The sequence below is a fragment of the Pinus tabuliformis genome, chromosome 5_2, assembly GCF_031772625.1.
Source record: "Pinus tabuliformis cultivar Carrire ecotype Pingquan chromosome 5_2, CPIR1, whole genome shotgun sequence".
In the NCBI taxonomy this organism is placed as follows: Eukaryota; Viridiplantae; Streptophyta; class Pinopsida; order Pinales; family Pinaceae; genus Pinus; species Pinus tabuliformis.
In genome coordinates, this window is record NC_142306.1 from 850,919,327 (window position 1) to 850,932,566 (window position 13,240).

At 40.3% G+C, this 13,240-nt stretch overlaps 1 protein-coding gene across 1 annotated transcript in view; it reads right to left on the minus strand.

Moving 5' to 3' along the window:
- The window catches only part of EMB2785 (elongation factor family protein), a 317,292-nt gene that overhangs the window by 220,814 nt on the left and 83,238 nt on the right, over nt 1-13,240 (minus strand). The window lies entirely within an intron of this gene.

The following is a 13,240-nucleotide window of genomic DNA, read 5'->3' on the forward strand; positions in this document are numbered from 1 at the left end:
AAAAAGGAAAATACATTATTTCCATCTAACTTTAATCAATCCATCAGTCCAAAGCTGTGTAAAAATAAGAGATGTTTGTAGTCCATATCCTTATAAGTTCATTGTAATTTGTGCCACACATACATCATATGAAGTGCAAAAATGAAAATGAGAAAAGATGTTACATGTAGTACACTGTACAACTGTCACACGCTAATCTTTGGGTTCATCCAACATATGTTTCCTCCCACTAGAACTAATCAGATTTATGATGTAGAGTCACTTAAACATCCCATCAATTCCTAACACTGATTTCATATGCTGGTATCGGTAAAATTTCTAAGAAGAGAACAATTAGCCAAAATTTCTAAGAAAACAAAGAAATGCCAAATAAATGCTCTGAGAATCGTATTACAATCTCAACTCCGAATGATTGACAGTGAGTGAAGAGCTCCATTGAGTAGAAAGAGTAGCTTAACATGAGAGTGTCGCATGACTTCTCCTAAAGCACAATAAGGTTACGTACAATCGATTAAACCTTTGAATTTTTCACCTACTCATCTTCCTGTAATTGTAGGGATGATGTGTAAATGTGCAAATTTTTGAATATGATAAAAGTAAACTTGAAATTATTTCAGTGGAACAATGTATTAAGTCTTCTTTACTTCATCCATGTTTAAGTTTAATTTCTCCCAAGAAAAATTTATCCTATCCCAAATTCATAATGGCTGTTTTCCCGACTAATGAAAGTAATATCAAGATCTGCGAAACCCTAAATCTGCCCCTTGCAAATTTGGGGGGTCAAAGATTGACACAATTCATTAGGATGGAGGTTCAAAGGCAGACACAGATACAGGTTGGGGGGGTTGGTTCCCAGAGAGACTGGTTCCAGGGTGGATACAGTGATGATTCAGACACATTTTTTGCGAAGTTTGGAGAGACTTACAGTATTTAGCAAATCCCTGACTTTGTAGAAGACAGTTCTAGGGCTTCTAGAGTTGTATTGATCACATATTCGAAGTCTTTGTGAACTCATAATTTCAATGAGGCTTCTCCAGGTGACATGCATGGCACTTACTATTTCTAACAGGTTTCGTCAAAAAACTTGCATGTCAGAGATAATGGTATATTTAGAATCCTTGTGATATTCTAAGTTCGATGAGCTGCTTGCTGATTTTTCTACAAGAGCATGTAACGAACAGAGTTCATACTCACAAGTTAAATACTCCAGAACACATGGAATCTGAAGATGTCCATTGAGGATACCAAAAGTGGGTGACCGCTGGGAGAAATTTTCTCCTAATCATCTCATCCAATCAGTAATGAGCAGCCCCTGACAACCATCAAGTAGCCGATGTGATGTGCCATTCTTATCTCTGCCAGAGAGACTGGTTCCAGGGTGGATACAGTGATGATTCAGACACATTTTTTGCAAAGGTGGGAGAGACTTGCAGTATTTAGCAAATCCCTTACTTTTTAGAAGACAAAGTTCTAGGGCTTCTAGAGTTGTATTGATCACATATTCGAAGTCTTTGTGAACTCATAATTCCAATGAGGCCTCTCCGGGTGACATGCATGGCACTTACTATTTCTAACAGGTTTCGTCAAAAAACTTGCATGTCAGAGATAATGGTATATTTAGAATCCTTGTGATATTCTAAGTTCGATGAGCTACTTGTTGATTTTTGTACAAGAGCATGTAACGAACAGAGTTCTACTCACAAGTTAAATACTCCAGAACACGTGGAATATGAAGATGTCCATTAAGGGTACCAAAAGTGGATGACCGCTGGGAGAAATTTTCTCCTAATCATCTCATCCAATCAGTAATGAGCAGCCCCTGACAACCATCAAGTAGCTGATGTGATGTGCCATTCTTATCTCTTCCACGTACATCAGTTGTAAGTTTCCTCAACCATTTGTCAACATGTTTGAAGGTGGGCAATCTGACCCAAAAGGTACTTTATTCATTATGCAATCAGGCGCTTATGCTTGTTTTTCATTTGCGCGTTTGGCATGGATTATGGGGTGACTTGGAAGAAGGAAGGGCTTTGACCATGGTTTTTTCCCTCACCTTAAATGGGGGATTAATGTTGAGATTTGAAGCTTAGGGAGTACTCCAAACCCTAGGCTAGAGGGTTTTGGAGGAATGGGCACACAAATATGTGTGTGGGCATAGAACCCAAGCATGTGGACTTTGCACCCAAGCACGTGGGTGTGAATCTGTGAAGAGATTTGATGATGAAAGTGATGGTGATGATAGAGGACTTCGAGAGCAACCAAAGGCAACGAAAATCATCAAAATCCAAGTTGTAGAAATTGAGTTGTGAATTTTTGAAGTTGAGTGTGGGTGAAGAGGCCTACTAGGTCAAGTCGACCAGCATGTTAGGGTGACCTTTTAGAGCTGTTTGTTGACACCAACATAAGGCTATAAAAGGACTCGCGAGGCTTAAAGAGACACATCCAAGGTGCAATCTCAACAAAGAACACCACTGAAAATTGGTGCGGATCTGAGGCAGCAAGGAAGGGAGGAAAGAAGCACGAGTTTGGAGAAGGTTTCTCTGATTTAGTGTGTGGATTACTTCAGGAGAGAGGCCGCAGATGTCTGAGGCTTGAAGCAGCCAGCAAGGAGGCTTGGAGGGCTGATTCACAACTGTTTAGGGCAGCATCTCACTTGCCAGATCAGGCCACAGGTCAAGAGATGAGTACTGGTGGTTTTCTGTGCTATTTTGTGGAGGGTTTGTCTCTGTTTACAAGGCTGCAGGGAGGTGCTACTACAGCAGCATGTGGAGGAGGATTTGAGAGGGCCAAGAGGCCTAGAAGGGACCTCCTACCCTAGCCGCAGTCATCTCAAGAAATAGCGCAGGTAAACAGGGGTGGTTTCTTGTCCTAGAAGGAGATTCTCATTCTGTTCTGGGCCACAGAGAAGGGCTGTTGTTACAGCAAGTTTGGAGGTCTGTTTTGAGGGTATAGAGGCCTAGTTTAGGTCCTCTACCCAGGCCGCAGTCATCCTGAGGAACAACGCAGTTAGAGCAGGTGTATTTCTGTGTATATGAAGGCCTAGACCTTGCTGTAGCAAATCTGTGGATTGTACGAGGCTTGAGGAGGAGCCTTAAGCCCTACAAGCAGTGCTTTGGATGCCTACTAGGACAGCATAGGTGGCAGCATAGTTGGACAAGGGATCACAGTGATTTGAAGCAGGGTAAGGGCTGTTGGTGTGCCCTAAACAGAGCTCAACGAAGCACAGATCCCAAGGCAAGAGGGAGCAGCAGTATTGCAGCAGTGACCTCCTATTGATGGTTGATTGCTAGGTGGATGAGAGGTCCTAGAAGACAACAGTTTGAGGAAGACTGTTAGCAGCCAAGAGGAAAGGTAACTAGAGTGGTTGGATGCGCTAACTAGTGAGCAGATGCTACAGCATTGTATTGGACACTCGTGGTCTGTTGGAGGGCAACGTGAGAGTGGACCAAGTGTAGGCCTAGATAAGGCAGAGTTGGAGCAGCCTAAGGAACAACCTTGGAGAATTGTAGAGGCTTGCTTCAAGCACGAAGAAACAAGTCTCTTGAAGAACTAAGGGGTTGTTAGATGTGGCAGAAAAAAAACTCATAGGTCTGATCAGCCAAGAGCAGTTTGAGTAGCCCTAGACTTTGCCATGTGGAGAAGGACATCAACAGCAGAAGTTGGGTAGTCATCCTAGCCCATGTTCATTGTGGAAGAAAGACATATTGCAGTGATAGGTGGCAGCCCTCTGTGCCCTATATTAGTCTTCTTTGGAGCAGCGCAGGAAGACTATAGTGGGCTGAAGTCCTTGAGTAGCTGAGGAGCAGCAATGGGAAGTTGAGAGTTGTTCACCAACGGAGTTGAGAACAACTCGGCAGGAGTCTCGATGTGTTGATGCATTGAAGGACGAATGATCAACTAGAGAGCATATTAAAGCTGAGAGGGCGTGCTACAGCCAAATCGTCAGATTATCTTGATCAAGGTAGATTGGTGGTCATCACGACAAACATGAAGCCCTAGTTGTTATTATCTTGTATCAGTGGATGTATGAGGGCCATTATCCCTGATACAAGAGCCCGAGGTTGTTATATTATCAGATTGTTAATATAACAAAGTTGGGTTATTGTAAAAATTGTAAAAAGTTGTGTATATTTTGTGCACTAGTAGATTTACTGACGTATATTATTTCGTTGTGCAAAGTACACTTGTTGTGATACTTGGTTTGGTAGCATTAGTGATTTAAGATTATATCCTAGACACCAGTATCGTGGAAAAACAACAGTTAATCTTCAATCCTAGTCCAGCGGGACCTCCCCTAATGGCCCATGGATTTAGGAAGCTTGTAAATGTTGAAGAATCTGGGGCAATTACAGTTAATGAGATTCTTCTTAGCATGCTAACTATTTGTGAGGTATTTTATCTTTAGCTTATTAGCACAATCATTTCTTGATAGCCTTAGTGTGTGTACTTCATACTTCATCAAATAGCTACCAAAACAAAGAGACAAGAACACACGATGTTGGCTTTCTGCCAGGGCCAAAACCTCTCCCTCTTGGAGAGGAAAACCCGCACAAAATTCTTCTTTTAGAGATTCTAATTGACGAATACCAAGGCCATGACCCTTGACCTACTATGCCACTCCAAGACCAAGACATCAACCCTCTTCGTTGTCACTGTTGAGATCATCATTATGCTACACCATTGAAGCCATTACTACTTTACCACTGAGATCTTCATTCTTGCTGCTCCATGATTGTTCCTTCATCAAGCTTTTCAACATCACAACGAGATCTTTATATGCATGAATGAGAGTTGCACTGAGATCACTGTTGTATCATAGTTGCACCATTGATATCTTCATTGGAATACCGCCGAGATCATGATTGCATCATGACTATGTATGCCGAGATAAGATTATGTATGTCGAGACTATGACTGTGTATACTTTTGCACTATGCTCTTCACCAAGACTATAGCTATGCCCTCCTTGCACCAAGGTCTGCTGCAACTATGCTGAGACTGTATGGTTGTGACCTTTTAACTAGGCCAAGACATCAGGGATATATGCGAAGATATCACTATGATACTCATCTGAAAGCTATAGTAATCCTCCTCCATACGAAATGTTGAACTGTTTCCCTTATCTGAGTGTCCTGTACCACTATACCTTGTCCGAGATTCTGAGTTGCCTGCACCCATCCGAAATTACAAAGACTTGTCCGAATTTTTTTGTGTTTCCTGTGGTGACCTCAACGGGGTATTTATAGTGGTTCTGTCTCCCTAAATAAGCCGACATGTCACAGTGAAAGGATGTGTCTATTATTTGAGCCGACTTGACATTAATATATATTTTGAGGCCGACATAGCTACTCTTCTTCATCGTTTTGTTGGCTGATGTCTTCAGGAGGATTGTGCTTGTCTTGGAGGGTTGTTCTAGACCTTTATATAGACTTTTATACATTACACATAGGCTCAAGAAGAGGCTCTCAATGGGAGCCACTAAATAAATAAACTTCTTGCTCATGAAACCCATGCAGCAAGGAATAAATTCATTTTCTTGTTTTACAAAAATCATAATACAATGTCATGAAGACCGAACCTAGTTACACTTTTTCCAAGAGTAAATGCCTCCATGTCAAATATGTTTGTTGCATCTAATGAGGACTTTGCATGATATAGGGTGGGCCCTAAGAGGCCTAATGTGATTGATATTGGAAGACTTATGTCTCATTATAATTCTACTTTGTATCTCAGTTGAACATATGATGAATATCTAAGAAGAAGAAGAATTGATTTTTGGGTTTTACCCCTTGTGGGGTTTTGCTCTGGTCTTTGACCTAAATCTCGGTGTCTCTATTGTGTATGTTTTTCTTCTATTGTTCCTTATTGTCTAGCTGCATTGTTTATGTTAATGTTCTCTCTACATAATTGCTAATGATGATATGGGGTGAATGAAATAAGAAAATTGTTGAAAAAGTTTAAAAATGCAATTATCTACAGCAGAGAACTATCTAGCCCTAAAATTTAACATGGAATCAGAGTTGCGACGAAGAAAAGTCATTGAAGATCACCCCTATGTAGACGTCTATGATGGATTTCGTGATTAAGCAGAGTGAAAGAGATGAAGATGTTGGAGACCTAAAAGAATGTTAGGGTTTGAAGGAAACCCTAGGGAGCCTTTGTTCTTACAAATAAAGGTTAGGGTTTGGGAGAAACCTTAGGAGTGGCCTTGGATATGGAAAAGGCATGGGTTCTATAGAATTGGAACCCTAGTGTGATTCAAATTTTCATGAAGCACTTCTTCGTTTGCAAAACGATATTGACATACAGTTGATGGACAGTGGTGCCTCTTGGCTAAGAAGGATGCAAGATCAAGAGGGACTTGATAGCTTCCTACATTCCTTGCTAAAGATAAGTTCTTTCAAGATTTATGTTATTTCTTTGTTCTTGTTTAGATTGATTTATCTTCTTAAACTATTCTTCCTGCATGAGTAATTGGCTAACCAAATGCTTCTTTCCCTAACTTCTAAATGAGGTTGTGATCAAGGAAAGAAATCCAACATGAGGGACATCAAGATAAAGAGCAATGCAGGAAGAGCTAGCTCCAAGAGGGAGTTGGTGTAGACAAGAAAGACATTAGTGTCAACATAAAAAAGCTCAAAATGTAGAGGATTCTGTGCAGAGTCTTACTTCTTCATCAGGTACACATTCATTATGTTTATTTACTTTGCTATTATTGCTCTTGCTCTTGTTTGGGTTCAACAGGTACATCTGATAGATGTGTGGACCAAGTCCTCAATATTGAGATTGAGGAGGATGTAGAGCCACCCCATGATTAGAGTGGCAATGGACAAGAGCCCAAACCTCAAAGGAAGGATTGCAATCTCCTTGCATGATGACTATGACTAAAAGAGGCTTCCTATTCAAAGGGAGTACACTGTCATGTAACAGTCAAATGAGATTCTTTTAGATAAGGAATCTCTGAAAGCAATATGTCCTTCATGAAAGGACCATACTAGATGACAAAGATGTTGCAGTATCAAATGCTTCCATGATAGAAAGTTCAAAAGTGACAAGGAATATGCTCTCAAAGAAAAAGGACTATAATGAGATCCTAGCTCCTATTGCCAAATGCACTATTATCAGATGTATGTGAAGTTGGCTTTCTCCATGATGTACTTAAGCAAGAAGCATACTTGGAGCTACCTGAGGGCTTTGAGGCACATGAGAAAGAGACACATGATTGCAAATTGAAGAAATCCCGATATGAACTCTAGCAAGCCCCCTGGGGCTTTGTATGCTTGGATTGATGGACTCTAATGCGAACTCCAACCTCTCTCCAAGGTTGAAGGTATGTCATTGATATTTGGCTTTATATGCTAATAACTTATTTCTGGCAAGATCAGATCATCTCATCGTTCAATACCAAAGGGGGTTGACCTCTGAGCTTAGGTGATCCACTCCTTGGGATTAGAAGTGTAACAGAGAGATGACGAGGACTTCATGTCAAAGGAAGTGTGTTGTCAGAAACTTGGCATGATGGATTACAATGAAGCAATTGAGACACTCCTCTTCAAAGTCAGATGTGGTGTATCCCACGATGGGCTGGAAACCAGATGAATCCTTGCTTTGCAGCGTGTACCCTAAACTTGAACATGTATATTGAGATGTTGCAAAACTGGAGACAAATGAACCAGGAGCATTGTGATCAGGAAGAACACATTAAGGTGTTGCTTCAGTACAGGTCTTGCTTTGATTCCCTAGAAAAGCAAGTAATAGACTTCCATTGCACTCAGTCCAAGCAATGGTTGTGTTGAAAAGTGTAACTAGGTTCGATCTTCATAATGACATGTAATTGTGACTTTTGTAAATGATGTAATGAAGAAAATAAAATTATTATTGTAAGCCTTGCTTCTTGGGTTTCATGAGAGAGTGATTTTATTTTAGATGGCTCCCACTGAGAGCCTTAGGATTTGTCATTAAGTTCAAAGAATTAGTGTCAAGTATGAAGAGCTCTCCTTGAGCATGTGTAAAATGTATATGAGTCAATTAAATGTCTAGGAAACCATCAAAAGACAAGCACAACTCTCTGTTGATTCAAGGTGGCATCGGATGTGCTCTAGCCATGAAATTTGGTGGAGAGGTTGGGGCACATGAGATCTCCAATACCCAAAAAGGGTGTGGGCAGATTCTAAACAGATCAGGAGATATTAAAATAATTAATATTTTTAATGGAGTCCCTAAGTCTAAACTTAGGGAAAATAAAATAATAATGTGTATTAATATGAATCTGTGTTAGAATGGTCCAAAAGACATGGATCAATCCAGATCTAATCTTAGTTGTTGAATAGGGACTTAATCTCTGTCGTTGATATATCAGCAGGAAAAGTATAAGAGGAGGCTTGAGAGTCACTTGGATAACACACCAGAGTGATCAGTCATTCTATTCTCTAGAGCGGGGTTTGCTAAGAGAGATAGAATCAGTGATCGGAGAGCAGTTGAGGGGCATCGAGTACAAAGAGACAGAGAGGCAGAGATAGTGTCGGGAAAGCGGTAGAGCAGCTAGAGAGATTGACGCAGGAGCAGCCAGTGCTCACGCAAGGTCACGCAGAGGCAGCTAAGTGTTGCACAGAGCACCAGAGAGGCCAGCGTAGCTGAAGCAGAGGCTCAGAGAGCTGACACAGGGCATCTTGGGGCTGACGCAGATCAAGATAGACTAACGTAGGGCCAGTGCTGGGTTAGGAGAGGCTGACGCAGTCCAGATTTGGCAGATGCTGGGGTTTCTGAGCAGTTTTGTGCTGAGGAGCTGCCAGAAGGATTATCCGGGGTTTCAGCCAAGAGATTTGTCAGAAACCAAGAGGTATTACTGCCAAGGAAATTCTCTGTTGGGTAGGCTAGTTTCGGCACCCAGATTGTACTTTGATATTGCTTAATAAGAAAACCCTCAAATAGCTGCACCGGTTTTCCCACATTGGGTTTTTCCAGGGACATTGGTCCAAAAATAATGGTGTCATATGGTGTGTTTGTTTCTGTTTCTTTTTAGTTGCTGATCTGTAATATGTTGAGCATGCACTAGTGTTTATTTTCAGTATTTACATTCTAAATAACTTGTTAAGAAAAATAAATTAGATAAAGTGCATGGAGGGTTTCTAAATAAGTAAACTTAGAAACTTCAACACTCTCTTCTCTTGATCTCGGCCTACAAAATGAAGGAATAACTCATGTCGGTTCACCCAAAGTGACACACACATTCGGATGCTAAAGTCAACTTAAATATATGGTCGAATCACTATATATAGGAGGCTAGGCTCCTCATCTTTCCACAGTCCAGAACTTCGCATCTCTGAAATTTCGGTGAACTGAGACAACAGAGGAATTCGGATCATCTATGTTTCGATAGAGGCTACAGTTGGAAGGTTACAAGACTACAGTTCTATGGAGAAGGGAATTTGGATCCCTCTTAAATGTAGATCACAGTGACAGCAAAGATTGGTCTTTGTATAGACCACAGTTCGATACTCTTGAAACAGTCACAAGTTCGGATTCTTCTATGGAGTATGGTCAACAGATTTCGGATATCCTCTCTGAGTTTTCGGTGATGATGAACAATGAAACATCTCTGTGATTCGGATGTGAGAACAGAACTCGGTCTAAGAGGCAGAGGAAGAGTTTGGATGTCTAAGGGAATTCGGATCCCTCTACAATTCGTATTTCAGTGGCAGCGAAGAAGATGAGACAGTTCGTAGTGCACCACAGTCATACATTTCGGTACTATGAAGGTCATGACAGCGAGAAGAAGATCTTGAAGACAATGATGAGAAGGTCTTGATAAGACAGTGATGTGAAGACAATGTCTTGATGCAAAGAAGGTCGAAGCAAAGGAAGAATCACAAAGAAGAAAAGATAGTCAAGAGAAGCAATGTCTTGGTCTTGGAGTGGCTAATAGGTCAAGGGTCTTGGTCTTGGTATTCGTCAATTGGAATCTCTAGAAGAAGAATTTGTGTGAGTTTGCCTCCCAAAGAGTGAGAGGTTTTGGCCCTGGTTCATAGCTTACATGTTGTGTCTCTTGTCTATTTATGTTCATGCATTGGTTACTGTTTGATGAAGAAGAACACTAATAATCTAATAAAAAGAAGATCCTAATTTAAAGAAGTAAAAAGCATTCACAAGAAATCACTAATAAAAGAGAAATCACCTAATGCTAAAATGCCCTAGATTTCTCAATAGGCTGATCATATTGCAAGCAGTGTGGCTTTTGATGGACTATTGAGGCGCCAACACAAAGGGAGCAATGAGGCTCTAGCACAGACAGAGCAATGAGGCTCTGACAGTGACTTGTTGTTGAACAGAAGCATTGAGGCTTCAATAAATGAGATAGTTGCAGACATCATCACCAATCAGTGTTGCGGGGGAGTGCCCCCCCCGATCCCGCTCCCAATCCGTGCTTCAGGCGGGAGCGAGTCGAGAGCGCGCTCCCTAAAAAGAAACGCTCCCTGCCTTTTCGAGAGCATTTTCGGGAACGTTTAGCCTTTTTTGCAAAAAAAAAATTGCAGTAATGTTCCAAATGCAATTTTCTTTCAAAGAACCAAATACGTTTTGAGTGGGGCAACTTAATGATCAAGCCTATGGCCCTAGTATCGATATGTGATTCATGGTAATGTTAAATTCTTAAAAAGTGGCATTCATCCTTGTACTTAAATTTTTAACATTACCATGAAATGACTCAGGATGTTTGAGAGTGGTTCCGACCTCATTGGATTTCATATGGAGAAAGTAGAATTTTAGATTTCATTCAAAATCTAGCAAACTTATCAGTTTTTCAGGATTTCAGGATTGCAATGTTTCCATTGAATTTTGTCATGTATTAGGGTATGGAACTTGTATTTAATCAAGAGCACCAATCCCTCTATGTACCTTGATGTTAGTAACATTGGTTGTCGAACTCCTCTATCATGACCCTCCTAAAAATGTGCGCATCACTCAAAAAAAATCTTGACTTGACATGCTATGCTTTTTCTATCTTATGTTAATGCTTAGAGGGTGATATTAATGACAAAGATCCCTATACAGATACAGAGGTAATGACAAAGATACCTCTAGATATTAATGCTTAGAGGGTGATATTAATGACAAAGATCCTAATTATCCAACAAGACTAAAAAACTAGACATTTCTTGTGGTGGCAAGAGACCCGAGCATAAGCAATAGTAATAGATTTACTTGTCTTTTCTAGTTTCTAGTAGTTTTTATAACTATTGAATCTTTCATATTTATTATGATATTTTTTTAAACAATATATGACAATTTAAGTTTTAAGTTGGCAATTATAACTCATTAGTAATGAATTATGAATATGATGCTTCATGAAAGTTGAAAGTTGTTTCTTTCATTTTATAACATTTCATTTCGTGTTAGATATTATTTGTTGTAATGGTTACACTTAGCTTACAAGTACAACTTTGGTGATCAATGATGATAAATGTTATATATCGAATTTTGAAAGCTTGAAACTTTAAGATTGATGAATCACAAGACTCAATATGTTGTATGTTACTATGTTACTAGCTTGTGGACGTGGTTGATGAAGATTATAACTTCTAGATGATTGTTGTTATATGGTTCAATCTATGTTTTTTTATGTTTTTTATATCTAATTCATAATTCTACATCTTTTTGTTAACATATATGTATCAAAATATAAAAATATAAAAATATATATATATATTATATAAAAAATGCTCCGGGATTCGCTCCCCAACTGGGAGCTTTTGAAAATGTTGCTCCCGCACCCATTTTCGCTCCCGCTCCCAAGTAACACTGTCACCAATCCATTGAAGTTCACATTCTTCAGAGAACAACTTTGACTAGAGGAGAATGTTTCCTTCACTGAGCATATGATATCCCTCGTCCTTATGACTAGCCATGGACTTGGTGAAGGGGATGTGCAACGAAGCTCACCCTCCACGAGGGGGGACACTGCTAATCGAGAACACTGAGCATATGCCTTCCACCCATTTTTATGACTAGTCATGGACTTGGTGAAGGGGGATGAGCAGCAGCTCTTGGGTGAAAGGGTACTCCTTGAAGCCATGGACTTGGTTGAGTACATGCCCTGGTATGCAACCTACCCACAAGTCACCTTCATGTCTTGACTCTTCATTAACCAAGGGCCACGTTGAGGTGGTTACGCTTGTCGGGATCGTCACCCATCTGGCTAATGGGTGAGGAGACTTAGGCGTGTGCGATCTTTACCTAAAGGCGAACAACCCTACCATGGACTTGGTTTTGGTAAATTGATCTCCCCTAAGTGTTGGATGCAAGTGTTCTGCCACTCGATCGTTGAGGATCAAGTTGGGAGAGGCTCAGCCAGTGGATATAGGGTTTAAACTTTAAATGATCTCTACCAAGGTCATTTATGACTTCCATGGACTTGGTTGTGGTAGATTGATCTCCCCTATTGTCAGTGTGGATCATTCTTCTTCTTCTATGGATCGAGTCATCATTGTTCAGTTGAGATGAGGTCATGGAGCTTGACCTGGAGACCAATAGGTTGAAGGTCATTTGTGATTACCATGGACTTGGTTGTGGTAAATAGATCTTCCCTACCATTGCTTGTGGATTATTCTTCTTCTATGAGATGAGATGAGCTTCTCTTATGTCAAGACATGTACATCCGAGATGAGACACATGGTGCAACCAGAAATTCCTCCCTAACTGAGAGGGAGTGTTGAAATTTGGGTCGACTTTGTCAAATTTCCCCAAGAGAAATCCAATTACCCCAAGGAGAAGCCCAGCTACCCCAAGGAGAAACTACTTTGCTCCCAAAAGAGAATTCAAAATTAATAAAAGGAAATTATTATTTTGGTATTATTTTTGGCACTCCTCTCATTATTATTTAATGTGGCATAAATCTATTTGGGCAAGCAATCATGTCGTCTTCAATATCAAGACCAAATTTTAAAGGTCTTCCTCAAGTGGATCTCACTAAACTAAAGAGACATATTGGCACAAGTTCATGTCGACTCCTTTCTTAGAGGCATTCTTTCACCCAATCAAATGCCCTAAACAACCCTGTGTGGCTCATTTGAAACACACAACTCACAAACATTTTGATTTGAAATTTTGGTGGCTAAGAAGATTTGTTCCAGTGTTCAAAAGGAAGTCTAACTCACGTGAATTTTATGTGGTGAGGCTGCCCTCTTCTACAGATCATTTGCAATCTACTATGGCATCTCTCTGCGGCCTATTATGGCATCTCTTG